Source organism: Manis javanica, chromosome X (assembly GCF_040802235.1).
Source record: "Manis javanica isolate MJ-LG chromosome X, MJ_LKY, whole genome shotgun sequence".
NCBI classification, from domain to species: domain Eukaryota; kingdom Metazoa; phylum Chordata; class Mammalia; order Pholidota; family Manidae; genus Manis; species Manis javanica.
Window position 1 is genome coordinate 7,103,940 of NC_133174.1, and position 26,718 is coordinate 7,130,657.

The 26,718-nt window shown below is 41.3% G+C and overlaps 1 protein-coding gene and 1 pseudogene across 1 annotated transcript in view; one reads left to right on the forward strand and one right to left on the reverse strand.

Annotated features, from left to right (window-relative positions):
• FRMPD4 (FERM and PDZ domain containing 4) overlaps window positions 1-26,718 on the forward strand; it is a 751,103-nt gene that overhangs the window by 184,128 nt on the left and 540,257 nt on the right. The gene's annotated exons all lie outside the window — the stretch shown is intronic.
• Window positions 18,377-18,700, reverse strand: LOC108401911 (large ribosomal subunit protein P1 pseudogene; annotated as a pseudogene).

The following is a 26,718-nucleotide window of genomic DNA, read 5'->3' on the forward strand; positions in this document are numbered from 1 at the left end:
GGGCCAAAGATAGGAAGGTCTAGGTGAGATGGGACATTGGGACCCTGAAAAATCAGGGTAATCCTGAGAGCACTGTATTCATTTTCTTTTTTTTCCCTAGCTTTATTGAGATATAATCAACTTAAAACATTGTGTAAATTTAAGCTGTGCGCTGTGTTGATTTCATACACGTACACACTGCAAAATTTTACCACTGTAACATTAGCTAATATCTCCATTCCATCATATAAGTACTTCTTTTTATTTTGTAGCGAGTACATTTAAGTTTTACTCTCGTTGCAACTTTCAAATATATAATACAGTATTATCAGCTGTGATCACCATGCTGTATAGTAGATCCTCAGAATTTGTTAATCTTACAATTGAAAGTTTTTACCTTTTGGCCAATCTCTCTGCACATTTTTCACCCCAACACCCTGATAACCACTATTCCCCATTTCTCTGAGTTTGGCTTTTTTAGATTTTACATGATAAATGCAACCATATAGTATCTGTCTTTCTCTGTCTGACTTATTTCACTTAGCACAATGCCCTCAAGTTTCATCCACGTTGTTGCAAATGTGAGAAATCCTCTTCTGCGGCTGAATAATATTCTAATATTCCACACCACATCTTTTTATTCATTCATCTGTTGATGGACAGTTAGGTTGTTTCCATATTGGCTATTGTGAATAATGCTACAGTGAACATGAGCATGTAAGCATCTCTTCAAGATCCTATTTTCAATTACTTTGGATATATATCCAGAAGTAGAATTGCTAGGTAATATGATAGTTATATTTTTAATTTTTTGAGGAACCTCAATACTGTTTCTCATAGAGGCTGAACCATTTTTCATTCCCACTAACAGTACACAAGGGTTCCCTTTTGTCCACATCCTTACCAACATCTCTTGTCTTTTTGAGTATAGCCGTTTTAACAGGAATGCAATGATATTTCATTATAGTTTTGATTTGCACTTTCCTGATGATTAATGATGTCAAACACCTTTTCATGTACCTGGTGACCATTTGTGTGTCTTCTTTGGAAAATGTATATTCAGGTACATTGTCTAGTTTTTAATTGGATTCCTTCCTGTTGCTGTTGTTTTTGACATTGAATTGTATGAGTTGTTTTTATATTTTGGATATTAACCCCTTATCAGATATATGATTTTCAAATATTTCTCCCATTCTGTAGGTTGCCTTTTCATTTTGTTGATTGTTTCTTTTGCTATACAGAAGTTTTTTAGTTTGATGAAATCCCACTTGTTTTGCTTTAGTTGCTTGTCCTTTTGGTGTCACGTCCAGGAAATTCCTGCCAAGACCAATGTCAAGGAGCTTTTTCCCTGTTTTCTTCTAGGAATTTGAAGTTTCAGGTCTTATGTTTAAGTGTTTAATCCATCTTGAGTTAATTTTTGTGAGTGGCATAAGATATGTGTCCAATTTCATTCTTCTGCATGTGGTTATCCCATTTTCCCAATACCATTTATTGAAGAGACTATCATTTCCCACTGAGTATTCCTGGCTCCCATGTTGAACATTATGTAAGTGTATATATGAGAGTTTATTACGGAGCTCTTGATTTGTTTCCATTGATCTATGTGTCTATTTTTGGGCCACTACCATACTGTTCTGATTACTATAGCTTTGTGGTATAGTTTGAAATCAGGAACTGTGATGCCTCCAACTTCGTTCTTTCTCTGTATTGCTTTGACTATTTGGGGTCTTTTGTGGAACCATAAAATTTAGGAGTTTTTACTATTTCTGTGAAAAATGTCATTAAAATTTTTGTAAGGATTGCATTGACTGGTTTTGGGTAGTACAGGTATTTTAACAATATTATTTCTTCCAGTTTGTGAACATGGGATATCTTCCTTTTTGTTTGTGTCATCTTCAGTTCTTTCATCGAAGTCTTGTAGTTTTCAGTGTGCAGATATTTTACCTACTTGGTTAAGTTTATTCCTGTGTATTTTACTGTTTTTGATGCTATCGTCAATCAGATTGTGTTCTTTATTTCTTTTTCAGATGTTCTATTATTAGGGTATAGAAATGCTACTTTTTCTGTATGTTGATTTTGTATCCTGCACCTTTACTCAATTTGGAGATTAATTCTAGCAGTTTTTTGGTGGAGTCTTTTAGATTTTCTATATGTAAGGTCATATCATTTGAAAACAAAGACAGTTTTACTTATGTCTTCCTTTCCTGTTTAGATGCCTTTTACTTCTTTTTCTCACCTGATTACTCTAGCTAGGAATTTCATCAGTATTATGTTGAGTGGTGAGAGTGGGCACCCTTGTCTTGTTCCCGATCTTAGTTTAGAGGGGAAGCGTTCAACCTTCCACCATTGAGTATGATGTTAACTGGGGGCTTGTCATATATGGCCTTTATTATCTGAGGTATGTGCCTTCTATACTGAATCCGTTGAGAGTTTTTTATCATGAAAAATGTTGAATTTTATCAAATTATTTTGCTACTTCTATTGAGAGGATCGTATGATTTTTATCCTTCATCCTATTAATGTGGTATATCATGTTTATTATTCTGTATATGTTGAACCATTATTGCCTACCAGGGATAAATCCCATTGATCATCATGTGATCTTTTAATATGCTGTTGAATTCACTTTGCTAATATTTTGTTGAGAATTTTTGCATCTGCATTCATCAGGGATATTAGTCCGTGATTTCTTTCTTATAGTGTCCTTATCTTACTTTAGTATCAGGGTAAGTGTTGGCCTTGGAAAGTGAATTTGAGAGTGGTCCTGCCTCTTCAATTCCTTGAAAGAGTTTGAGATGGACTAGCCTTAATTATTCTTTGAATGTTTGATATAATTCACCAGCAAAAGCATCTGGCCCAGAGCTTTACTGTGTTTGGAGGTTTTTGATTACTGATTCAATTTCCTTACTCAGTATTGGTCTGTTCAGATTATTTATTTATTTATTTATTTATTTATTCAGATTTTTTTATTTCTTTATAATTCAGTCTTCGTGGTTTGTATGTTTCTAGGAATTTATCCAGTTAATCTAGGTTGTCCAGTTTGTTGACATATCATTATTCATGATCCTTTGGTTCTTTTTGTGGCATCAGTTATGTCTCCTTTTTAATTTGTATTATTATTTATTTGAGTCCTCTCTCTTTTTTTCTGAGTTAGTCTAACTAACAGTTTGTCAATTTTGTTTCTTTTCCAAAACATTACCTCTTAGTTTCATTGATGTTTTCTGTTGTTTTCCTGGCTTATTTATTTCTGCTCTGATCTTTGTTATTTCATTTCTTTGGCTACCATTGGGTTTAGCTCCTTCTTCTTTTAGTTCCTTGAGGTGTAAAGTTAATGTGAGATTGTTTTTCTTAATGTAGACATTTACCACTGTAAAATTCCCTCTTAGAACTGCTTTTGCAGCATCCAGTAGGTTTAATATTTTGAACTTCCATTTTCATTTGTTTTAAGATATTTCTTGATTTACATTTTGATTTCTACTCTGACCTATTCGTTGTTCAGGAGTATAATGTTTAATCTCCACATATTTGTGACTTTCCCATTTTTCTTCCTTTTACTGTGTATTTGCTTTCTGTTTCTGTGTAATAAGTTACCACAAACTTAGCAGCTTAAAAGTTTCTTTACAGTTGTTTAGTATCTTATAATTTCTGTGGGTCAGGAGTCCAGGCATTGCTGAGCTGGGTCCTCTGCTCGTTATCTCATGAGGCTGCAATCAAGGTGTCAGCTGGGCTGCCTTAATTCCCTGGGATCCTCTTCCAAACTCATACTGTTGTTGGCAGAATTATTTCCAACTACTGTAAAACTAAGGTCCCAGGATTTCTTTCTGGCTCTCAGCTGGGGCCACTCTCATTCCTAGAGACTGCCTGTATTCCATGATCTGAGACCCTCTCGCAATATGTCAGCTTACTTCTTCAAAGTCAGCCAAGGAAAGTCTCTCACTCCAACCCACTAAGATGGAGTCTTATATAACATCCCATCACCTTTGCTATGTAATGTAACTTAATCAAGGGAGGGACATCTCACCTTCTTTGCTAGCATATCATAAGTCTTACTTGCACCCAAGAAGAGGGGATCATACAAGACTCTTTGGGTGTCACCTTAGGGTATGTGCACCAAAAGCACCAAGAGCCTAAGGATGGGAGGTGGGGGGCGGGAGGAGTGGGGGATAAGAGGCTAGGGGAAAATCAAAAAGAGGAGAGAAGTTCAGCACGTGGCAGCAACAGGCTTTCCTAGCTAACTTCCCCTCTTTCATAATTGGGTTCAGTCCCAGCCTGCTCTGATGTACAAGTTTATGCACCCAGTGCTCCCCTCTTAGAATTCCTTGTTCATTGTTGATATCACCCAGGGTCAGCATCGAGATTCAAGAAGCCTCCCAGGTAGATGGATTTGTTTACCCAGGCGGGGTTATGTAATACTTTGGCCTCTTTTGTAGCTTCACCTCCTTCTGGCATCAATATGCACTGAGCAGAGAAAAGATACAAAAGCCTTGTTCAAGGAGAAACAAAAAGCACCCACACCATTAATTTCAACATGTTTTCCTTGAATACAAAATATAGATTTTTTTTTGCCTTCAAAATGACAAGGCAAAAAATTACTACTTGTAAGATTTTTCCTTTCTTTCCTCTCACCAATGCATGTAACAACCCTACAACACAATGTAACATATAATTATTAACCAAGTACTAGGTTATGATTCTGTTGTTCAGCTACTGAAATTAGTACATACATATAGTCTGCAAGAAACAGTTGGCCCCAGAGGAAATTAATAAATGTGTCCTCTCCTATTAGATTCCTATTAAGTTTTCATAGAAAAGTGTGTTGACAGAAAACTCTTAGTGACTTGCTGCAGGCAGACATCTTTTTTGTGCTCCAAGGATAGTCAGATGCCTTGGAGGGTGTAAACTCTGGGCCTTTCCCATGGAGCTTTGCTAATTCCTAACAAACAGAGGAGACAAGAGTGCAGCAGGGAGGCAGCATTTCTGGGATCATGCTCCCACCTCTCAGAATAACTTGACTCTTGGAGTCTGTTTTCTTGCCTATAAAATGAAATTCTTTCCAGTTCTCAAGTGCTGAGCTTTGTGTAAAGAATGACATGTTCCAGAGTGTTTAGCAAAAGACTAGAGGTGGTGAGCTGGAGGATGGAAGGGTTTTTGTGACAGTGTGAGCAGAACAACTGTTGTTTCATTTTAAGTTGCTCTCTCCAGGGAATGGAGACTTTTGTTACCTGCATACTTTGTACAAAACAGAAAGAAGTACTGGAAATAAAGGAGAATATTGCTAATTTACTCCTATTTAAATGTACCAAAATAACTTTAACTTTATATTGAAGAGTAGTCTACATACAGAAAAGGGTACACATTTAATTGCACAGCTCAATGAATTTTCAGAAGCTGACCACACCCATATAACCAAAATTCAGATAAAAAAACAGAACATCAGCAGTGTTCTCTGAACACACCCTTCATACTCCTTTCTGCAAGAATAGCCATTTCCTAACTTCTAACAGCATAGGTTTGTTTCACTAGGTTTTGTATTGTATATAAATTGTGTCATATACTACATATCCTTTTCTGCCTGGCTTCTTTCACTCAACATTCTGTTTGTGAAATTCATCCATATTGATTAAACTATTGTATTGTATTTTGATTTACTTTTATTTGTTTTTTGCTGTGTCATATAATATTTCTTTATTCTAATCAGCACTTACGTGGTTTCCAACTTTTAGACTCTATGAATGCTGTTACTATGAATGTGTTAGTATTTACATTTTAATGAACATATATGTACGCATTTCTGTGGAGAATAAACCATGGAGTGGAACCTTTGAGTCATAGGATTTGCTTTTGTTGAGATTTTGTAGATCTGCTAAGCAGTTTTCCAAAACAGATGTATCACTCTTTGGTCCCATCATTTGTGTGTAAGAGCTCAGTTGCTATACATCTTTTACAGTTTAGACATTTTGGTATGTAATGTTTGTGTAATGGTGGTGTAGCTCTAGGCCAGTGGAGTTTCCCAGCTCCAGGCAAGTTTACTCTGGACTCGGCGAGACCAAAATACAACAATGGAATGTTGTAGGGTGGGGGTAAAAGGGTTTATACCAAGCTTTATTCTCATGGTGACAGGTTGAGTGCTAGAGTCACATCTGCATCTGACAAGTCCATCTCCATCTCTGTCTTTGCCTCTGCCTCTACTCCAGCCTCTGTCACTGCTCTAGGTGCTGCATTCACCTCCAGCCTCTGCTCTTCTCCTGCTCTGCCCTGAGCACTGGGCAGAATTCTTTATATAACAACACAGGAAGTGATCGCTTATTGCCAGCAGGTGTGTACACATTAGCCTACATAGTAGGCCGATTGCATCATCAAGTAGAATATGGTCAGGAGAGCATCCTGGCCATAAGAACTTCCATTTTCCCTACACTCCATCCCTCCAGGATTCTCACCTCACAATCTACATGCCCTCAATCTTCTGCGATGGTCCCTGTGCAAGAAAGCTGGAGCATTGTAACTAGATTCCACAACAGCAACAGAGGATATAACAATATACAGATAACAACAAAAATTATGATAATCCTCAAGCCTGAGGAGATCTATTGCCACCAAGTGGTCATTCCAGCTGTATTCAAACCAGTTCTACTCACATGAGTTCATGACTCGCACTTCTCACAGGAGGCCAGTAAGGGAACTGGTAGGGAGCTCTGTGCACACCCAGCTAGCAGTAGTTTTTGCTGGGGTGTGTGCCCAGTCCTCAAAAGACATTAGAGGAGATTAACCTTATGGGTGATAAAATACATGTTTTAATGATATTAAAATACCCAAAAACTATGCCCTATTCCCAATGGGATTTGGGCTTGTTTCACTCTGATAGCCTTACCCCTGTATCCATCTATAACAGCAGGGGTCCCAGGAAACCTCTCAGGGTGGCCATAAATTAGTGAGCATTTGTCTCCTGTGCCTACCAGAGCCAAAAACATGTACATTCACTGTGGAATCAACATGTGGCCTCTGGTTCCCACCCAGTCCCCCAAGATGGGTACCTCAGCCCTCCATTCAGTCAAACTGTATTGCCCAATTGTCTTCCTGTGAAGGTCCAGCCAAGTTCAGCTCACTCTCCAGCAAGAAGTCTTGTAGACATGCAGGCTAGACTTGTGGCTTTGTCTCTGGCCTCTGCTGCTTGGTCCTCAGTGACTGAAACCACTGCTCTATCATAAATTGTTGCCACAGCTCCAGTAAAATTCTATTTGACTTCTCTTCCAATTTCTGTTTGCTCCTGCTTTTAACAAATCAACTCACATCTGGGTCCTTGTGACCTTCACAGGGCCTTTTAAACTCTTCCTCTGAGTAGCAAACCACACTCCCTTCCATGCCCACATTGCTTCAGCCTCCCCTAAATCTGCCGGTGTAGGTAACCTTATTTATGGATTGCCCTAAGTGAGGAGCAAGAATGGTTACTAGGGGCCCAAAGAGGGATGGGGGAGCTATTTGCAGCACCATATCCCTCATCCCCATGGTAAACAGCTCCTCATCCAGGTCATGATTTCCTAGGTTATAAATGTCAGTTTTCACGCCCAACTCCCATAATACCTGTTGGAATTCAGCATATGTCTGCCATCTAGTGGGGGAAGATGGTAAATCACCGTAAATGGGCCATACAGTGTGAAGTGTGGCCATAAGCGGCTCGAGAAGGAAGTGGTTGCCTGGGGTCTGGTATGAATTTTGTAATTGCTGTTGCAAAGCAGGATGAGTTGTCAGGAAAGTCATATTACCATTTCTAACCCAGACAGAGTAGTCTCATCCATCCCTACATCCCAAAGGCACAGGAGCCAGTCTGATATGGGGTCTGAGGGTTTCTGCCAAAACTGAGAGCCCAGATCCACTAGTTCTACCTGTGTATAGGGCTGGAACATGGAGTGCTCTATGACCTGTGGGTGGGAGCAGGGCTGGGGGGCTGCACCTCTCCCAAAGGAACCTGTGGTTGCTGCTCTTTATTTTCTTAACTACTGCTGGGTGGAATTTTAATAGAGGAGGGGTTGGTGCCTCCAGCACCACCTCTACCTCCTCCTTCTCCCCTGGCATATCCCCACCACTTCTGGAGCCGACAGCAAATCTCTCAGCACCCCACAGAGCGCCTCCATCTCAGTCACCACTGCATCCTTTACCTTCTTCACAGTGCTTCACAGCAATGCTATCTCAATCTTTAACAAATCTTTTACTTCCTCCATAGCACCTTGCAACTTGCATTCTTGTGCTGCCTCTCCTTGTGCTTCTCACAGGAATATGTCCTCCTTTATCACCTTTTTTTTTAAACTATGAGAAATAGCCAACCCATGGCTCCTGTCACTACATGGACATTCTGTTTCTCCAAGGATTTCCCTGTTTTGTTCAGAGCCTCCACCACCACCTCAGGTGTCACCTAACCCTCCCCACAGTCCTGGGGAGGGGCCCACTCCTCTAGGAGGAAAGCCACCTAGGTCCACATGCCCACTGGGGGATACCCAAATAGCTCCTCATCCATAGCAACATACTGAAGTATTCTCCATCCTTAGGGGCAGCCTCCTGAAGCACCCCTCCAATGGGGGCAGCTTGTTCTGTTTTCAGTCTGCAGCAAATCCTGCTTGACTATGCCAAAATGTAGCTCCAGGATGGAGAGGTTTTCCAGCTCCAGGCGAGTTCACTCTGCATTCGGTGAGATGGAAATACAACAACAGAACATTGGTGGGGTTAAAGGTTTATACCAAGCTTTATTCTCATGGTGACAGGTTTTGAGTGCTAGAGTCATGTCTGCATCTGGCATGTCCATCTCCATCTCTGTCTCTGCCTCCATTCCAGCCTGTGCCTCTACTCCAGGCTCTGCCTTTGCCTCCAGCCTCTGCTCTAAGCTCTGCTCTGCTCCAGCTCTGCCCTAGGCACTGGGCAGAGCAACACAGGCAATGATGGCTCATTGCCAATGGGTGTGTAAGCATTAGCCTATGTAGTAGGCCATTACATCATTAAGTAGATTAGGGTCAGGTGAGGATCCTGGCCAAAAGGACTTCCATTTTCCCTACAGATGGCAACACAAGGTTTTAATTTTCACTTCCCTGATAACTAATGTAGTTGAGAATCTTTTCATGTTTGTCAGCCATTTGGACAAACTCTTTTGTGGAGTGTCTTCAAATCTTTCACCTATTTAAGTGTGACATTGTTTTCTTTTCCACTGATTTGTAGATACATATGTATCTTTTTTTATATGTATACATATGCATGTGCCAATGTCAACCAATATAATTTTTAATCAATTAATATGTGTGGTGCCTACTAAGAGCTCCCCATCTAAGCATAGCACACCAGGAGATACACATGGCAAACACAAGGTAAGGTCTTTGCACAAGGCATTCAAAAGGAACAGGGGTTGGGGTTGGGTGGGAGGACGAAACTACCACATGAGCAACAGTTGAGTAACAGCTGCTGTGCATGTGGGTAAAGTGGCCTGTTAGAGGTGAAGTCCTCTGAGTACTTGGGGAATTTGAAGAAGTAGTCTGGAGAGCATGTAAAGGGCCACAGGAGAAAAAAGAAGTAGCTATGCTGAGACCTGGAGAATAGTCAGGAATCGAAGAAGCACAAACAGCCCAAGCAAATGCTAGGGACAGGCAGGAGTTTAATTCGCTTCTTATACAGTGAAGCTCTAGGTCACGTCAGGGTGGGAGATTTGTGGTGCGGATATATACACAACCAGGCCTACATAAATGAATGTTATTACCTGAAAGCCCTTCATTTATAGGAGTTTTAAATGAGACAGTGAAATGAGAAAGCACAACCTTTCTTAATCTGAAATGGCCGGAAAGTACATAAAGCCCATATTAGTTTCATTACAAATTTGTGTTTTTCCTCTTGAGTTTTCCATCACACACTTTAAACTCATATTTTTCAAAGACATTTGATTCTCCCCTTCTTTCTTTCAAAATTAGCACATCAAATACTAGTGAGACATGATTGAAGGAGAGACACTAATTAGTTCGTTGAACATGAAAGATTTTATTCTTTTCTTGCAGATTTTATAGGTATATAAATCAGGCCCTTAAAAAGTATCACCATGTTTTCTTTGTTTCCCTTTAAAGAGTATTATAATAGCAAACATATAGCAAGTGCCTACAACATTTCAGGGACTGTTCTGAGCATGTCATATCTGCTTAATCTTCACAACAACCTTGTGAGTTTGGCACATTTTCATCAGTCCCATACACAGATTAGGAAGCTGAAACACCTGCAGGTTGAAGGCATTTGCTGAAAAATGTATTGGTGTTAAGAAGGTGAACTAGTATTTAAAAACAAGCAGCCTGCATGTTTCTATCTGTGCTATAAAAAAAAAGGACTGCAAACTTTGTCTGAAAAGGGCCAGATAATAAATATTTAAGGGTTGGTGGGCCATATTATCTCTGTCTCAACTACTCAACTCTGTCTTTGCAGTATGAAAGCAGCCAGAGACAAATACGTAAATGATGAGCATGTCTGTTTTGATAAACATTTATTTACAAAAACAAGTGATGGGATGGATTTGACCCATGGACCATGATTTGCTGACTTCTGCTGTAAACCTGAAAGATATACTGTCCCTTATGTATGCAAAAGATTTAAGTCAGATCTGTTTTTCGCTGCCTTCTTTTTCCTGTTTCCTTGTTAGACATCAGTGGTTCTCAGCCTGGGGTGATTGTGTCCCAGGGGACATTTGGCACCATCTAAAAACATTTTTGTTGATCACAGCTGATGGGTTGCTACTGCCTCTAGTGTGTTAAGGCCAAGGATAATGTTAATCATCCTATAATATGCAGGGTGGGTCCCCACAGCAAAGAATGGTATGGCCCCAAATGTCAACCGTGCCAAATTTGACAAACCCTCAACTATTTGGGGGACCAGATTCATCTTTCAGACAGTTGATGTCCCTTCTTCCGTATTTCAGCATGATGGGACTTTTCTCGCTTACTGCCTCCTAATGTATATCAACCTTCCAAATGACAGTGATGGTGATGTGGTGGTGGCAGCGGTGGCTGACATCTGTTGAGCACCATTGCGAACTGAATAATTGTACATGCAATATCCCACTCTTAAAATATCCCATTTCATTCTAAAATAAATTCATAGTATGGGTATTATGATTTTGTTTCTTCTTACGAAGAAACAGGAGTGCCTATATCCAAAGCCTGGATTTTTCCATTCTACCCTGTTGCCTTTCTTTTCTTATAATAAATTATAATAAGGACTTCAAGGCTTGGGCAACCTCCTTGGCTACCAGCTATGCTTAGGAAACAGCACTAGATTTGTATATTCAAATTTCATTTGTAAAGTTGCTTTTCTAACCATTATTAGCTCAAAAATAGCTTTTGTGAGAGTCTGGGATTGAAAAATCAATATCTGTCTTCTTTTCCCACATCCAGAAATAAGGCCAGTGGTCAGCCCCATGCCTTCCCTGTTGATAACAGCTTTTGCTTTCTGTTAGTACATGTAGGCATTTTCCCTTTCTGTCACTTTACCTCCTGCTTAATTTGCCTTGGGTGGAGCTCCCACAGTCCTGAAAGGGAGTAACCTGTGGACAGAGGTTGAAAAGGGAAAGAGCACTGGAAGAATAGAGCAAATGTGGGCTCTGGAGAACGCCATGAAATGACATTAGAACAGCACTCAGAGGCCACCAGGAAAAGCACTGGGGCTTGAGGCTCATGAGCCAAGCGTCACTCCCATCCGATTGGGTTGCTTTCACTGTGTTCATTCATCCAGCAAACATTCGTTGAACCCCATGCTGCATGCCTGGCAGTCTTCTAGGTGCTGGGACACAGCAGTGATCAAGACCAGACAAAAGTGCTGACACAAAGACTCTATAATGTAAAAGTCACTTTTATAGTATAATGAAAGGTAACGAGCACCATGGAGAAAAAAAAGTCAGCAAAGAGGTGGGACAGTGCTGGCAAGGAGGCTGCAAATTGTCAGTAAGGTGGTTAGAGTAGCTCTGCCTGGGAAGGCAACTTGTGGCAGATCTGAAGCAGGTGAGAAGGCAAGCCATCAGGATATTAGGGGGACAGGGACAAGTTCCAGGAGGAGGGAACCATGAGGGTATACATACTGAGGATGGAAGGCATGTGGAAAATTGGAGCAGTGGTAAGGAGACTTGTGTGTCTCTCCTTTCCCCACTCTCCTCCCTAACCTACCAATAGGGAAAAGGCCATCAGTACAGGGTCTGGGGGCCATGGGGGGGCACCATGGTTTGACTCTGGGGAAGATGGGGAATCATCTAGGGTGTTAGGAGCAGGGGCGTGATAAGAACTTCACTGTTGTAAATGGATCCCCGTGGATGCCACATTGAGGGAGAATGTCATTCTGTAGGAAGAAAGGGATCTAGTCATATAAATTTCTTTCTCCTTTGAGACTCTCTCCCCTTTTTTTTCCCCCAAGCCAGAGAATAACTGCCTATATGAGAATCTGCTTGGGAGTTAGAAGAGTGGTCTCTATCTGACTCTCAAGGCTGGAAGAGACATTAAGGACCATCTCACCCTGTTCTCCAAGGGCATTTTGCTCATGGTATTGCCTTTTGATGGGGAGCCTACAGTCTGCCCAACTTTGCAGTAGTGGCAGATAAGACCATGACGAAAAAGTCTAATCGTTGAGAAATGTGCAGGTAACCAAATGAGCAAATTATCAATTTCAGAAGGGCACATGTAGCATGATAGAGGCATGCTTGGTACAATAGAGGTATAGAAGAAAGACATCAAAGTCAGCCTGGAAATCACGGAAGGCCTCCTAGATGAGGTGACCAAAAAGCAGTGTTCTACATAAATTCTGGGCTGCGGCCTTGCCAAGTGGGCTCTCCTGCCGCATCTAACCAGTCCTTTCCTTTCTATAGCCTGGTGCCTTCTAGGAGGCAGAAGACTACCTTCGTGTGTAAAGAACTCCTAAGTGCAGGCAGTCCATGCTCCAATTACTTAGGAAAAAGGCAACATAGAGGCTAAAATTGGTCCTGTTACTCCTGTGACAGAGTTATAGGTTGACAGAAATAGGGAAGAGATTTCCAAGGCTGTAATTCTTTGGTTTTCCAAAGCTTCTCAGTCACAGTGGCCCTTGTCTCCTGGCATTCAGACATGATTTTCTCAGGGTGACATGAATAGTTCTGAGAAAAATGAATACACTGTTGTCTACTCAGAAGCCATCTAATGGCCAGGAGAGACAATTTAATAAAGGCAAAAATAAACATATCACCTGCCCTGCTGTTCTTGGGTTTTTGGTTCCCATCTAAAGACCTCAACACCCTTGGGAAGATGTGAAATATTAATATTACTGTTCATTTTATTGAAGAGAAGTTGAAGCAGGGCTCTCCCCTTGCCAAACTTTGGGACAGGCAGAGTTGAGTTTCCTTGCTTTTCTAGAGCCCCATTTATTTCATCTTCCTGCCTCTCCACAGTTACCTGGTATCACTAGTTCCGGAGGCTCCGTGCTGTGCCCATGGCCTGCCAGTCAGTGAGCCATTGATCTTCTCCTTGAGTGTGGCCCTGCCAGATGTCTGTTATGCTAACCTCACAGGCAGTTGGGGTTGCGGAGGTTAAGTGTATGGCCTCTGGGTGAGACTGAGTTGTGCCCCCAGCTCTTAGCCTCTTGTGAGTGTGGGTAAGTTCCTTAACAACAACATGCCTCAGTTTTCTCCCAGAATAGACGTGACCAGAGTGCCCACTTTCTGAGTTTGTTGCATAGGTTAAGTGAAAGAACATACAGAAAAATGATTCTGGAGCCTGGCCACCTGTGTTCAAATCCCAGTTCACCACTTTATTGCTGTGAAACATTCTTTATGCCTCTGTTCTCAATCAATGGTACCCATAGTTATAATGATTGGCAAAAGGGTGATGAGCTTAAAAAGATGTGCCGTCTCTCTCAGGTTTCACCCACACTCAGAGTCGCAGAACTAGAAGCAAACTCCAACCTCCTCTAGGCCAGGGGTCGGCAGACCACAGCCCATGGGCTGAGCCTGCCCCGCTGCCTGCATGTTCACGATCCACTAGTTAAGAATTATTGGGAAGAAAACAAAAGAAGAATATTTCATGACAAGTGACAATTCTGTGAAATTCAAATTTCAGGGCTCATGCATGCACTTTAATTGGAACACGGCCATTTCATTTATTTCCCTTTTATGCTTGGCACTTTCTATACTGGCAGAGTTGAATAGTGACAACAGACACTATAGACCCAAAAGCCTAAAATGTTTACTCTTGGGCCCTTTACAGAAATGCTTGCCAACCCCTAATCTAGTCCGGCAAAAGGTCATCAGCTTGAGTCTTTACTGTATCGGCAGGCTCACTATTTTATGAAGCCACCTCCTCTGTTGTCCAAGGAAGTTCTCCCAAATACCCCCGCAGAAAGCCTGCCTCCTTGTAATTTCTCCCTGTTGGTCCTAATTCTTTTCTCTGGAAAAACAAATATAACGTTGATTCTTCAAACATATTTACCCTTCAGCCACGCCCCATCAGTTCTCTCTTGTTGAGATTATCCATCCTTATCTCTCTCAACTATGTCTTCCTGCTCCAGACCCCTCACCATCCAGGTTACCTTCCTGAGAAAGAACATCTGGGTCAGGTCCACCCTTACCTGCTTTCCTGAGCTCTGCCCTCTCCCTTTGTAAGGACTGACTCAGGACCTGCCTCCCCTGATAGCTTGTAAGCTTCACAAGGACAAGGACCTTGTTTTCTTGTGTTTTCCTATTTTCCAAGTACCAAGCAGAGTGTCTGACACTGGCAGCTCAATTATCTGAAACCTACTCTGTAATATACATCTTAAATTTTTAGATTCAGAAATGAGCATAGTACTCCAAATGACATCTGAATTCTATACCTCTGTTACTGCTGCCATGACCCTAATCCTCATAAATAAATGACATATACACTTCATACAGAAATTGTTGACATGTAAACCCCCAGGTGTCTTTAAATGCGTGACTGTGAAGTCTCCTTCATTCTGTTTGTGTAGAATGGATTCTTTGAACTTTTATATTTATCCCTATTTAATTTCATTTTCTTTGTTTCAGCACTTTGTTCCACCTTATTGACATCCTTTTTTATCTCAACTCTGTTATCTAATCTATGCTCCGCCCTTCCTATCTCTGAGTTACTAGGACTCTGTGTCTTCAGCAATGGTGATGGGAGAAACGGCAGGCCACTGAACCTCCCTCTAGCTTGATCAAAATCCATTAGTCAAAGCCCTTTGTTTAGTGTACATTTGACGGGAACTGTTAGAATCAGTGCCTACGTCAAAAGAAGGGAAGGGACGTGGGGACAGAACAGTAAGGGGAACCCTTTAGGGTGTGAGAATATACCATGTTTTTTTATTCATTCACCATGGTGTTCCTTTTTGATTATTATGAATAATGCTGTTATTGGGTACAAGTCTGTGTGTAGATGTGTGTTTTCATTCTTTCCAGGTAGACAGTAAAGAGTAGAATTGTTGGGTCTTAGGATAAATTATGTTTAACTTTTTAAGAAATTGCCAGCCTGTTTCCCACAGGTGCTGCACCATTTTACCATCCCCCCAGTAATATATGACAGTTCCAATCTCTCTACAGCTTGGCCAATACTTGTTATTGTCTAGACCTAAGAATATTTCAGTTGACACTGGAATGACTTTTATTTAAGGACTGATTACTTTTTATTACATAATTTGGGTAATTGAATTTTAGCTAGAGAAGGCTAGAGGTGATACAAGTTTTGAAAGATTGTTATTACAAATTCCAAGATCATAAAAAACAATGTGAAAGAAAAATCAGGGAAAAAATGTTGATCCCTAGAGCATTAATTGACATAAAACCTATTAGCATGAATGACAAGTGATATTTAGTACTATAAAAAAAATATCAAGAAAGCAACTTGGTGCATACCTAAGATTTGCAGTGAGTTCAAAGCTGCAAAATAATGGCTTTAGTTCAATAAAAGGTGTGGCTATGCATGGGCTCGTGCTCCTTAAAGCAGAGGAAAAGTGCTCTTCGTAGATCTCTCATTGACTTTTCTTCTCTGTTTTTTTTGGATTGAATGTTAAAGTAAAGCCAGTATCAGATGGGTTACGTTGTAACCCAGTGCTTGTTAATGTGGGCAACTATGCTCCCCAAGTGAACAATAGACAATGCATGGAGACATTTTTTATCATCACCGTTGGGGGTGGAATTTTACTGACAAATAGTGGGTAGAGGCCATGGCACTGCTATACATCATGTAATATGCAGGACAATTGCCACAGCAGATTTACGCCGCTCAAAGGGTGGGTAGCACTACAGCACTGAATCGCTGCTGTAACCAGTGCTTCTGAAGGTGGACTCATTAGAATCACTTGAAGTGTTTGTTCCTTCTTATTTTGCTTACTAAGTGCAGACGCCAAGTCATTCCTTGACAGCACCAAGGGGGTTTGAATTGTGGGGCGGTGGGGGTGAAGTCTGGACCTTGTATTTGTGATAAATATCTCCAGTTAATTCTGTTACTCTTTTTTTGTCCATTTTTTTCTCTTTGCAACCCCACTGACAACTACAACCCTAAGTATTTTGCAAATGCCTGTGGCCCATCTGTAAAGAAATGAACGTTTAGCATAAATAATTGGAAGAGTGGATCCTTTCTTACTCCTGTAAAGTTTTTGTTCTGTAAAGAGCCAGTCACTTGGCTCTTTTCTCTAAGACATGCATTGGATGTTTGAAGCAAATCTCTGGGTTATCAAAGCCCAAATAAGAGAATGTTTGCTAGTGTTTTCCAAGAAATTCAGGTTAAAATAATTTTTGGACATTTGTGTAATAATTCTTTGCTTGAATTTGGTAAGACCAGCTTCTCATGAAATAATACCAGCAAACCCTTTTGAGACTATAAATTTTACAATGCTCACGGGCCCTGGTGCAATCTTGGTTTGTTCTACTTGAGTTATTTAGGCGCCGTTTGTGTTATGGACCAATTGTGTATTTAGTTGAGCGAAGTTACTCCTCTGAATTATAAATCCTGCTTTTAAATGACTACACAAGGCATTTTTCCAATTAACACAATTCAGCATGGAGGAAAGAACAGGTGATCTGGGATGTATGGTCCTAGGCTCAAATCCCAGGCCTGCTGCTTAGGAGCTGACTGACCCAAGGCACATTACTTGAGCACTTTGAGCATTAATGCTGCTTATAATGCTCTGTCATAATTTGGAATGTCTGTCTAGCTCAGAGGTCAGCAAACTACTTGCCCACAAGCCAAGTCGGGCCTGCCTTTGTAAATAAAGTTTTACTGGGACACAGCCATGCCTATTACATATTGTCTGCAGTTGCTTCTGTGATATGAGAGTTAAGTAGTTTGTATAGAGACTGTACGTATTTACCATTAGGCGCTTTGCAGAAAAAGTTTGTGCACAACTGCATCTCTGACTCAAACATTTGATGGGCTTAAACAGAATTAGTATATGAAATCTCATCTCAAATAGGATCTCAGAAAAATTAGTACCTATATCTTTCTAGACACAAATTATTTTTAACAAAGTAATACTAAAGCTAGGATTCATTCAACATATATGAGTATGTACGTACATATGAGAAGATATTTGATTCTGACAATACTCTAGGTAGGTGTAATTCTTGTTTTGTATTTAAAAGAGTTTCAGAGAGATTAAGTAACTTCCTCCAGGTCATACAGCTCAATTGAGAGAATTATAAAATACAGATAAAATAAAAATATAAATAAGCCAGATGTTTTGGGTTTTCTTTTTCCTCCTATGTAAGCAACCCATTTATACCATGTGAAACCTCTTGCAGGACAGTTTTTGAAGCACCTAAAAAAAGTAGCTGACTTTTTACGCAGGTGAATAAGCCTCAAAAGCCAGTGTGTAAGATTATTTTGAATGTTTGCTGTCAGTTGTTTTCCCTGTCTTCCTGGACCTCCACACCTTATCATCCCTCCTTGCTCCTCGGTCCTCAATCTTGGGTTTCCTTTCTGACTCTTGGAAGCTCTTTATTGGGAGCATTTTGTAAGGGAGGGTAATGAGTCCCTCCGAGTCTGTGAAGCCGTAAAGCGGGTGGTTGAAAGTCGCAGCTGAGCATTACCACGCAAGGCTTCTGAATCTAATTGTCAGCAGAGCTGCTCGAGGGGTTCATGTTCAGGAATTGCTGCTGTCCCTAAAGAGAGTTACTGGCTTTGTGACTTGTCATTTCAGGACATATCTCACAGCTGTGAGGAATATCTTTGAGGATGGAAAGCCAACTTCATGGTCACTTCTTACAGGTTGTGGGTGGAAAGACATTCAGCATCCAGGTGTGCCTATTAATACTGCCATTGGCATCTGGATGCAGGTGTGGTCATCCAGCATCCGGGTATGCTCATCCACACATGGTCATCCAGTGTCTGGGGGTGTTTCTTTCTTTTTTTTATTTAAAGGGTTCAGCGAAAGAGGTTTAGTCAAAAATACCAAAGCCCTTGTCATCATCAGACTCCGCAGATGCTTCTTTCTTTGCTTCCATTTTCGGCTCCTCAGCTGGGCAGCAGCGGTGGAGGGGCCAGGACCTCCTGCCGGTAGCACCACCAGCCCCTCTATTGCTGATGAGGCTGCCCATGTTGGCACTGGCCAGGGCCTTGGCAGACAAGCCTGGCCAGAAAGGTTCAGCATTTACACAGGCTGCTGTAATAAGGGCATTGATCTTATTCTCTGTGACCATCGCCTCATCGTAGTGCAGGATGGGGGCCAAGTAGATGGAGGTGAGCTCAGAGACTGAGACCATGGGGTGGGTGGGTGCTCCTGGGCAGGGTGCTTGTCGCAGGATGAAGTGAGGGCCTCACTGGGGTGTGTTTCTATAGACGGTTGTCTGGACCGCCGAGAGGGAGCCCTCACCGGAAAGCATTTCCTCCTCTACTGAGCTTCAGTGAGCCTCCATTGACTTTTCAATTTGTCCTAGTTCTGCTCCCTGAAGCTCCCCCAAGTAAATGCTCATCCCTCCTCTACACTTGGTGAATCCATCTCATCCTCCCCAGCCTTCATTTTTCCCGTCCTCCCACTGTTTCCCATAAGACAAGATGTTAAACCTTTATTACCCGGGGCATGCTTGTGCTGATCCATTCTAGTGCAACATTTTTCTGATTTCAAAGGTAGTGAATATTCATTATAAAAACTTGGACAATATAGAACTCCAAAAGAAAGAAAAGGAACGAAAGGAGAAAGGAAGAAAGTCACCCATTATCCTACTACCCAGATAGATACTTTAAAAATATTAGTCCTTATTTTCCAGTTGTCGTGTGTGTAAGTGAATAGTGTCTACCATAGTGTTCACAAATGTTGTTCTTAGGGACTATAGTTCATGCTTCTGTATGGGTACATGAGAACTAATCTATGTCCTTTTTGAAGTGTGACTGACAGAGGCCACCACGGTATTCCCAGCTGAAGTGATCACGGCAGAGCTGCAGTGGGGCTGGCCTCTGCCTTGTCCCATGTCTCTATTTCTACCCTTATATGTGTAAAAATGGGTCTTGAAATTAACTTGATTTTCTTAGTTCTCAAGTCAAGCTTATCTATAGCATCTGAGCACATCTAACCTATCAATCTATAGGGGAGAGAGGCCCAACTGCAAGTGTGATGGTGTGTGTGTGTGTAAGAAAACATACCAGAGGTAGAATAAAATCTTGAAAACCAAAGCTATTACTAAGTTTGATTCAAGGTGTCCCATGATGTGTATATATGTGTCTTTGTACAAGTGATAAGAAGTAATTCCAGCAGGACTTACCCCCCCATTTTCAATCATAAAAGGTTGAAAATGACTCTGTCCCTCCTGAGTCTCCATTGTGTTCAGGGCGATAGACTGTACATTTAGACACTGGCTTTTCCTGTTTGGTGCACATAAATGTGAGCTCTTTGGAAAATTTAATAGCACAGTTTCTCTGCTGCATTACAACATGTTTCACCTTCCCAGTCATTCTGTGAGCTCAAAACAAGGAGGGAATACAGTTTGTTTTTTTGTGTGTGTTGATGTTCTCAAGCAAGAGTTCTGAACCTAGGGCTTGTGGATTGCTCAGAATCAATGGGTGTTTTGGAGGGCAGCGGTTTCTGAGACCCTGGAAACTGAATGACAGTTTTTGCTGGAGCATCTTTCCCCAGAAATAGGGCCCTACCAGATTTTCTTATGGTCACGACGATTGCTCTGAAGAGTGACTTGGTAAAACCTCTGGACAGGCTTGGTTGGTGTGCACAGTGATGCTGTCCCTGGAGAAGGGGAGGGGGTACTTTGAGAGTGCATTCCACTTGCAAGGTCATGGCCTTTTCCTTATTTGTCCTGTCTTGTGGTGCATCACTTATCAATTTATACATGAGAATGTTTTCAGCATGCAGCACAGCCCCCTCTCCCACTGAGCTCTGGGGCTGCCCCAGGAGGTGTCCGGGAAGTGCTGAGATACCCCCTGTGCTGCGGCCCCCTGGTGCCACTCTCGTTTTCCTCTCCCTTCTGTCGCCCCCTTTTCTCCCTCAAGGAGCCTCTGAGCTGGCCCAGAAGGAGCAAACTTTCAGACAGACATTTGCTCTTCTCCCACTCTCAGTCCCCCACTCCCCTCTTCACGTTCAGAGAATCGTCTCAGCGTGACTCAAGGCAGGACCGCCATCATGCCATACAGCTCAGGTACTCATCAGCCAGCCGGCCTTTACCGGTCTTAGGGCAGTGTCACATGCCTTCCTGGGCCAAGGGGAGAGGTAAAGGTGAGTGGCAGCTGCCTGTGACATGTCAGGGAGGAGCCATCTGCAGTAGGGTGGGGAGGACATATCCAATCACAGGAATTTGAATTCTAGTTTTTCTCAAGCCCTATGTGGTCAAAAACATAGCCATGGAAGACATGACAGGTGGGCCAGGAGTTGGTGACCTCTGTCTTAAGGAAAACCACGGCTTGACATATTTTTCAAGATAAAAAACTACAACATAAAAATCTAAATTTTAGAAGACTAAGGTGTCTTAGAGATGCAGTGGGGAAACTCTTGTTTGTCATTAAGTTCCGTGGTTGCGGGCACAGGTCTGGAGCTCAGATTTCCTGGGTTCTGTTCCTGTCAAATCCTATGAGTGATGTTGAATGCGTCACAGTGCCTCGATATCCTTATTGGTAACATGGCAATGGTAATAGAATCTGTATTTCAGGGCTGTCATGAAAACTAAATTAGTTTATATACGTAAGGCACTTAGAAGAGTGCCTGCTGCAGAGTAAAAACTCAATAAAGATGAACCAATGTATCTTCCTTCCTTCCTCAGTTCCTCTCTTCCTTTCTTTCTTTCTTCAAATGACTCATTCCAGCCATCACAGGCAGGGAGTGGCCCCCTGTGATAATAAGTGCTTGAAAATGGCAGGCCTTGCTTGAGAATTTCCTTCGACTAACTTGGGTCAGCAAAGTGTGAAGGGCCAAATAGCATTTTAGGCTCTGTGGGCCTTGAGGTCTCTGTAGCTGCTACTCAGCCCTGCCTTTGTGATGCCACAACAGCCATGGACAATGCTTAAGCAAAGGGGGACAAGGTACCTGTGTTACAATAAAACTTTATATACAGAAACGGGGCCCATTGTAGTTTGCAGGCCCATGCCTCTTCCTCCCCCTTAGGTAAAATAAGGATGTACTACTTAAGCATCTTCTGTTTCTTAATGCAGAAGTCACACATATACATATATATATGTGAAAATTCATAAATTATCTCTAAACCTAAAAAAAAGGTTGAAAATCAAAAATCACCTATATTCTACCAGCCAGACATAGAGTTTACATTTTGGTGAGTGTTCTTCCAATAGATAGATGTTGTTTTTAATCTCTTCCCTCCGTAGGTCTCTGGGAGCTTGATTAGTGATCTGCCTCCTCACACTGAGGTTTAATTATGGTAATTAGTGGGCGGGGCTGCTTCTGGGTCTAGTACCTATGGCGCTAAAGGCCAGGGGAAGGTGGTGAGACAATAGATCATAGATTTAGTCTTCTTAGAGTTGTCTTCTCCATTGAATAGCAAACTTCCTTATGTGATTGTCAAGCTATTCAATGTCTATGGGGCCTGCACTTGTGTCATGTAGTGTATCTGCTGAAACCTCTTAATCCATATCCTGTAGGGTTTATACATGCACACATACATAGTTAAGTTTCCTAGTGATTTTAAACATGAATGTGGGGGCACACACATGCACTTATCTTCGCTTTTGTAATATTTTATTTCTGAGAATCATGTGTTAACTGTGTATCGAGCACTGCTATATACTAGACACCATTCACTGAATCCTTCCCCGAACTTGGTGATAAACATGTATTGTTTTCATTTGACAGACAGGTAAACTAAAGCTTTTAGAAGTTGAACTACTTTACTTGTCCAGGACACACAGAGAGTAAGTGGCAGACCCAGGGTTTGAATTTGAGTGTGTGGACTCCTCTTTAGTCTCCACACTTGATATAGCTTTGTCTGGTGCCAGCTAGCCTTCATTTTTGTTCAGATGGTGGCCTTCTTTAGTGTAGGGGAAGTTAAATTCCAGCCACACCTCACCGTCATCACTTAACAAGCAAACACACGTTAAGACAGAGTTCGGTTACCTGCATAGTTATCAGTATGCCGGTGGAGTCCCCTCCTCACATTTGTGATTCCTTCTACCGCATTTGCCATTCTGTGCTTGCACATGAAAAAAGCTGTCTCTCCTTTCCCAAGGATGCTGCGTTTTTGTCTCTGCTTTTGTTGATTGAGACATCGCAGCCCTGCTTTCCTTGGTATTTGCTCCTCCACTTACGGTGTTGGCACGAACTGTACCTGCAGCATCATGTTACTTTTCTGGACTAAAAATAACTGAGATCCTGGATGAGACTTCATATATAATTCATGAATTTGATTTATTAATCTCTCCATTAAGCCAGAAAATGACATTTTTGCTGGCTGTATTCCAATCTGCATTATCTTAGACATTTAGAATTTGTACTAACTTGAATACCCTCCGTGTGTGCGTGTGTGTGTACGTGCCTGTGTATGTTTACTTGTAGCTTTAGTAACATCAGCATCACTGGTTGTGTGTAGCTCCTTCAATCTTTCACTTAACCCCTGTCTTTGGACTCATAACATGAATGTAATATCTGAAAGAAACAAACATCACAGGACTGTTGATGATAATAAAAATACAGAACCAGAATGAAAAATAAGAGTTTTGCCTTTTGTTTAGCCTTCAAGCTAAGTTTAATTCAGCAAGTGAGAAAGGGTGACACTGTGAAGCCCAGTTCATTCATTCAGTGTAGGTTTTTTTGAGCGCCTCCTAAGTGCCAGGACCTGTGGGAGGCTGATCGAGATGCTGAGGGTTCTGTAGTAATACATCAACTTTTATGCTATCCCCGAAGTGCGTAAAGTAAAAAAATCTTTTCCCATCCTACATTCACACCACAGTTGTTTCCATTCACCTGAGATTTGAAGACACCTTGAAAAGAGTGAGCACATTTTAATTGCTTTATAAGACGCTTCTCTGGGGGCTATACCCTGAGGGGCACTTTGTTGTTTTGGGCTCCCCTGCCTTCCATGAAACCATCACCCCCCCCCACCCCATTTTCCTTGGACATCACCAGACCTTTCAAAGCAGGAAGGGAAAACATAGTGATAACAGATCAATAAATTCAGGAGGAGACACACTCCTCAGATTCTACCAACCATCAGCTCTTTGGAATTCTGACACCCTCGTGTCCCAAGCCCCCTTTGAACAGTAACCATTACCAAGGTAGGGGCAACCCCACCTTGGATGGAAAACAGTGCCACTGAGACATTGTATTCTGCAATTTTTTTACCCATTATTTATGTAATAACTGTCCTTACTGCTGAGTTACCAAACTCATTTATTAATACAGAATAGGTCGAATTTTAGGTGCCATATACAAATGGGGAGGGGGTGGGTCAGGGGCATTAATGAAGCAAGACATGTGGTTAAAATCTGGAGTATTGTTTTCAGCTTATAATGTCTTAAATTGTATATTTCAAAGGAAGCTGCCACATCAGTTCTTGTTTTTTTGATCAAATATCAAATATGTGTTTTTTAAACAGTATGCTTGTACCCAGTGATAGCTCTGTCTTTCTTGTGGGGACCCAAGTCCATGTGGCTTCTCTGGGCCTGACACTTCCCCATCCCCGTCTCTCCAAACACAAGGGTGAGAGGACCAAGACCTGGCCAAAATACTGTATACCTCTGTCTAAATAACTGGTTCAAGGAAAGGTGGGACCCATGCCAAGGCAGTCAGATTCCTCCTTGGGTTTTTCTGGAGTTTAGTGGGGAAAAAAAACTTGCTTTTCTTCTAAGGTTGCTTGCCTTAAGCAGGGCCACCACGTAGGGTAGCTCAAGCGAGCCCCGTTCATTAAAGACAAGGAAAGCTTTGAACTACCTGTGCTTATCTTTCCTACCATGTGGGGAGGAAATGCCTGAAAATGAGACTAGTACAGAGGAAAGCATTGCTTAGAGATTATTGTACTAGACAGGTTCACAACATCAGGTGAACCTTTGGATTAAAATGGGCTGGAAGTTAGTTATAATCCTTGAATTTCCTAGTTACATGAGTGTATTAGTTTCCTATTGCTGCTGTTACGAATCATAACAAAGTGGCTTCAAGCCACACATATTCATTATCTGGTAGTTTGGAGGTCAGAAGTATAATATGGCTCTGCAGGGTTATGCTCCTTCTGGGGACTTTAGGGGGAGCAGCCATTTTCTTGCCTTTTCCACCTTCTAGGGGCTGCCTGTGTTCTTTGGCTCCTCACCGCTCCGACCTTGGCTTGTGCCATCACACCTCTTTTTCTGACTCTACTGCCTGCTTCCCATATAAGGCCCCTTGTGATTCCATTGGGCCTACCCAGATAATCCACAATGATCACTCCATCTCAAAACTCTAAACTTCATCACATCAGTAAAAGTCCCTTTTGCCATATAATGAAACATATTTTCAGATTCTGGTGATTAGAACGTGGACCCCTGTGGGGACTTACACAATGAACAGATTCATTCCTTTCTGAATTTAGGCTGGTCTGAGTTGGAACACTGTCATTTGCAACCAGGAATCTTGAAAAATACTATATTGCAGTAAATGAGATACCAGGGCAATTTAAGGACATTTATGTAGATATTTGGACTTATGAAGCAGTTTTTTTCTTTTGGAAAGATAAAATAATTGCCCAGAGAACACTAAATTATACATATAACTTTAAATGGCTCCAGTGTTTTCCTGTCCTTTAATCTCTGCATCTTTTTAAAACATTTTTTCACTTCTGCTATGCCACCAGCTGGGAATTTTCTTTCACAAGCTCTTGTTCTCAAGCTTACCTTTAAAATATCTTGCTTCCTGTAGCCTGGTATATGCTACAGAGCCTTTTTGTAATATTTTTTCCTCCTGTTAACCATTTTTCTTCTTTGCTTTGAACTGTCACTCTTCTCATTTTTCTAAATAGTCAGTCATCTCTTCCTTTCTTAAATTTGAACTGTTTTCCCTTGTTTACTGTTTTTGTGAACAGGTTCTTCTATGTCTTTGAGGGCGGGAAACAGGCACAAAGTTTTTTTAAAAATTCTGTGCTTCTGTTCTTCTAGAGAATGTTTTGTGATAATTCTCATGGTTAGTATCAGATAAACATGAATTCCCATTTCACAATAAATGAATAAATCTCTCTATTCCTGAGTTGTTCTAATTATTTGCTAATTTGTATAATATAGCTCAATATTACTTGGCAGAAAAGTTCGTAATAAAATCATATTTTTAGTCTTTAACTGTTCATCTAAATTTCAACCTCATCTTTTTTTCATTGAATTATTATTTTACCAGGCTCTCTTGACTTTTTGCTCATAAGAATATGTAGGGAAGGAAAAGGTTTTCCTTGATTCTCTTAGGGTCCCTGGCCGGGTCCGAAAAGTAAACTGACGAAGGCAGAGTAACCACAGGAAAGTATAATCGAGTTTATTAATACAGGGTTTACATGCTATGGGAGCGTTTATAAGGAAAAGACCACCCAAGGAAACAGATCTGTGTACTTCTGTGCTGGTTTTGATGGGGCATGAACAGTGGCGGAGGAAGAGTACAAGGAAATTGTAGTAACCTGGGGGAAACCGAGCAAGGCCTGTTTGTGGGGATTCCTCTGTGTCCCTTTGTCTTTGGAGATCAGGCTGCTCATTCCTCTGGACAAGGCACAGGGCACCGCTCATGTGAGGGCCACCTCCCCTCTTCTGCCGTCTACTCAAACTCCTTCAGTTTAAAACTTTCAGTGTGCCGAAGTCCCATCTTTTGGGGTAGTATGTTGTGAACCTTATCAAGTAAAAAGCCGCTTATTTACTCAGTGGCATTTAACTATACTGTCTATGGCAGTTTAATCCAATGAATGAAATTTCTTTTCTCATTGTACCAACACGCCAGAAATAACTCATTTACATTTTTATTTGCGTTCACCACTTAGCCATCTTTAAAGCAAACATAGAAATAGCTATGTAATGGAGAATAAAAATATAAAATAACATTTTGTTTTGTTTTATTGTAGTAAAATATACTTTTAAAATACCTTTTGAAATTGAATCTTATGTATATCTAAGATTCTATGACCCCTTTCCAGTTCTTATTCTGGTCCACTCATGGTTTTCATTTTGTTTTTTTCCTTTTTCCTTAATTCATGTAAATATTTCTGTGTGTCTACTTGATCCACAGTGCAGTGTTTTGTGGTACATAGTACATGTAACCATATCCCAGCTTGGCTCACTTGTCAGGTGTATTTTCTGCTTTATTTGTTTATTGTATGGGCAACATAGCTATAAC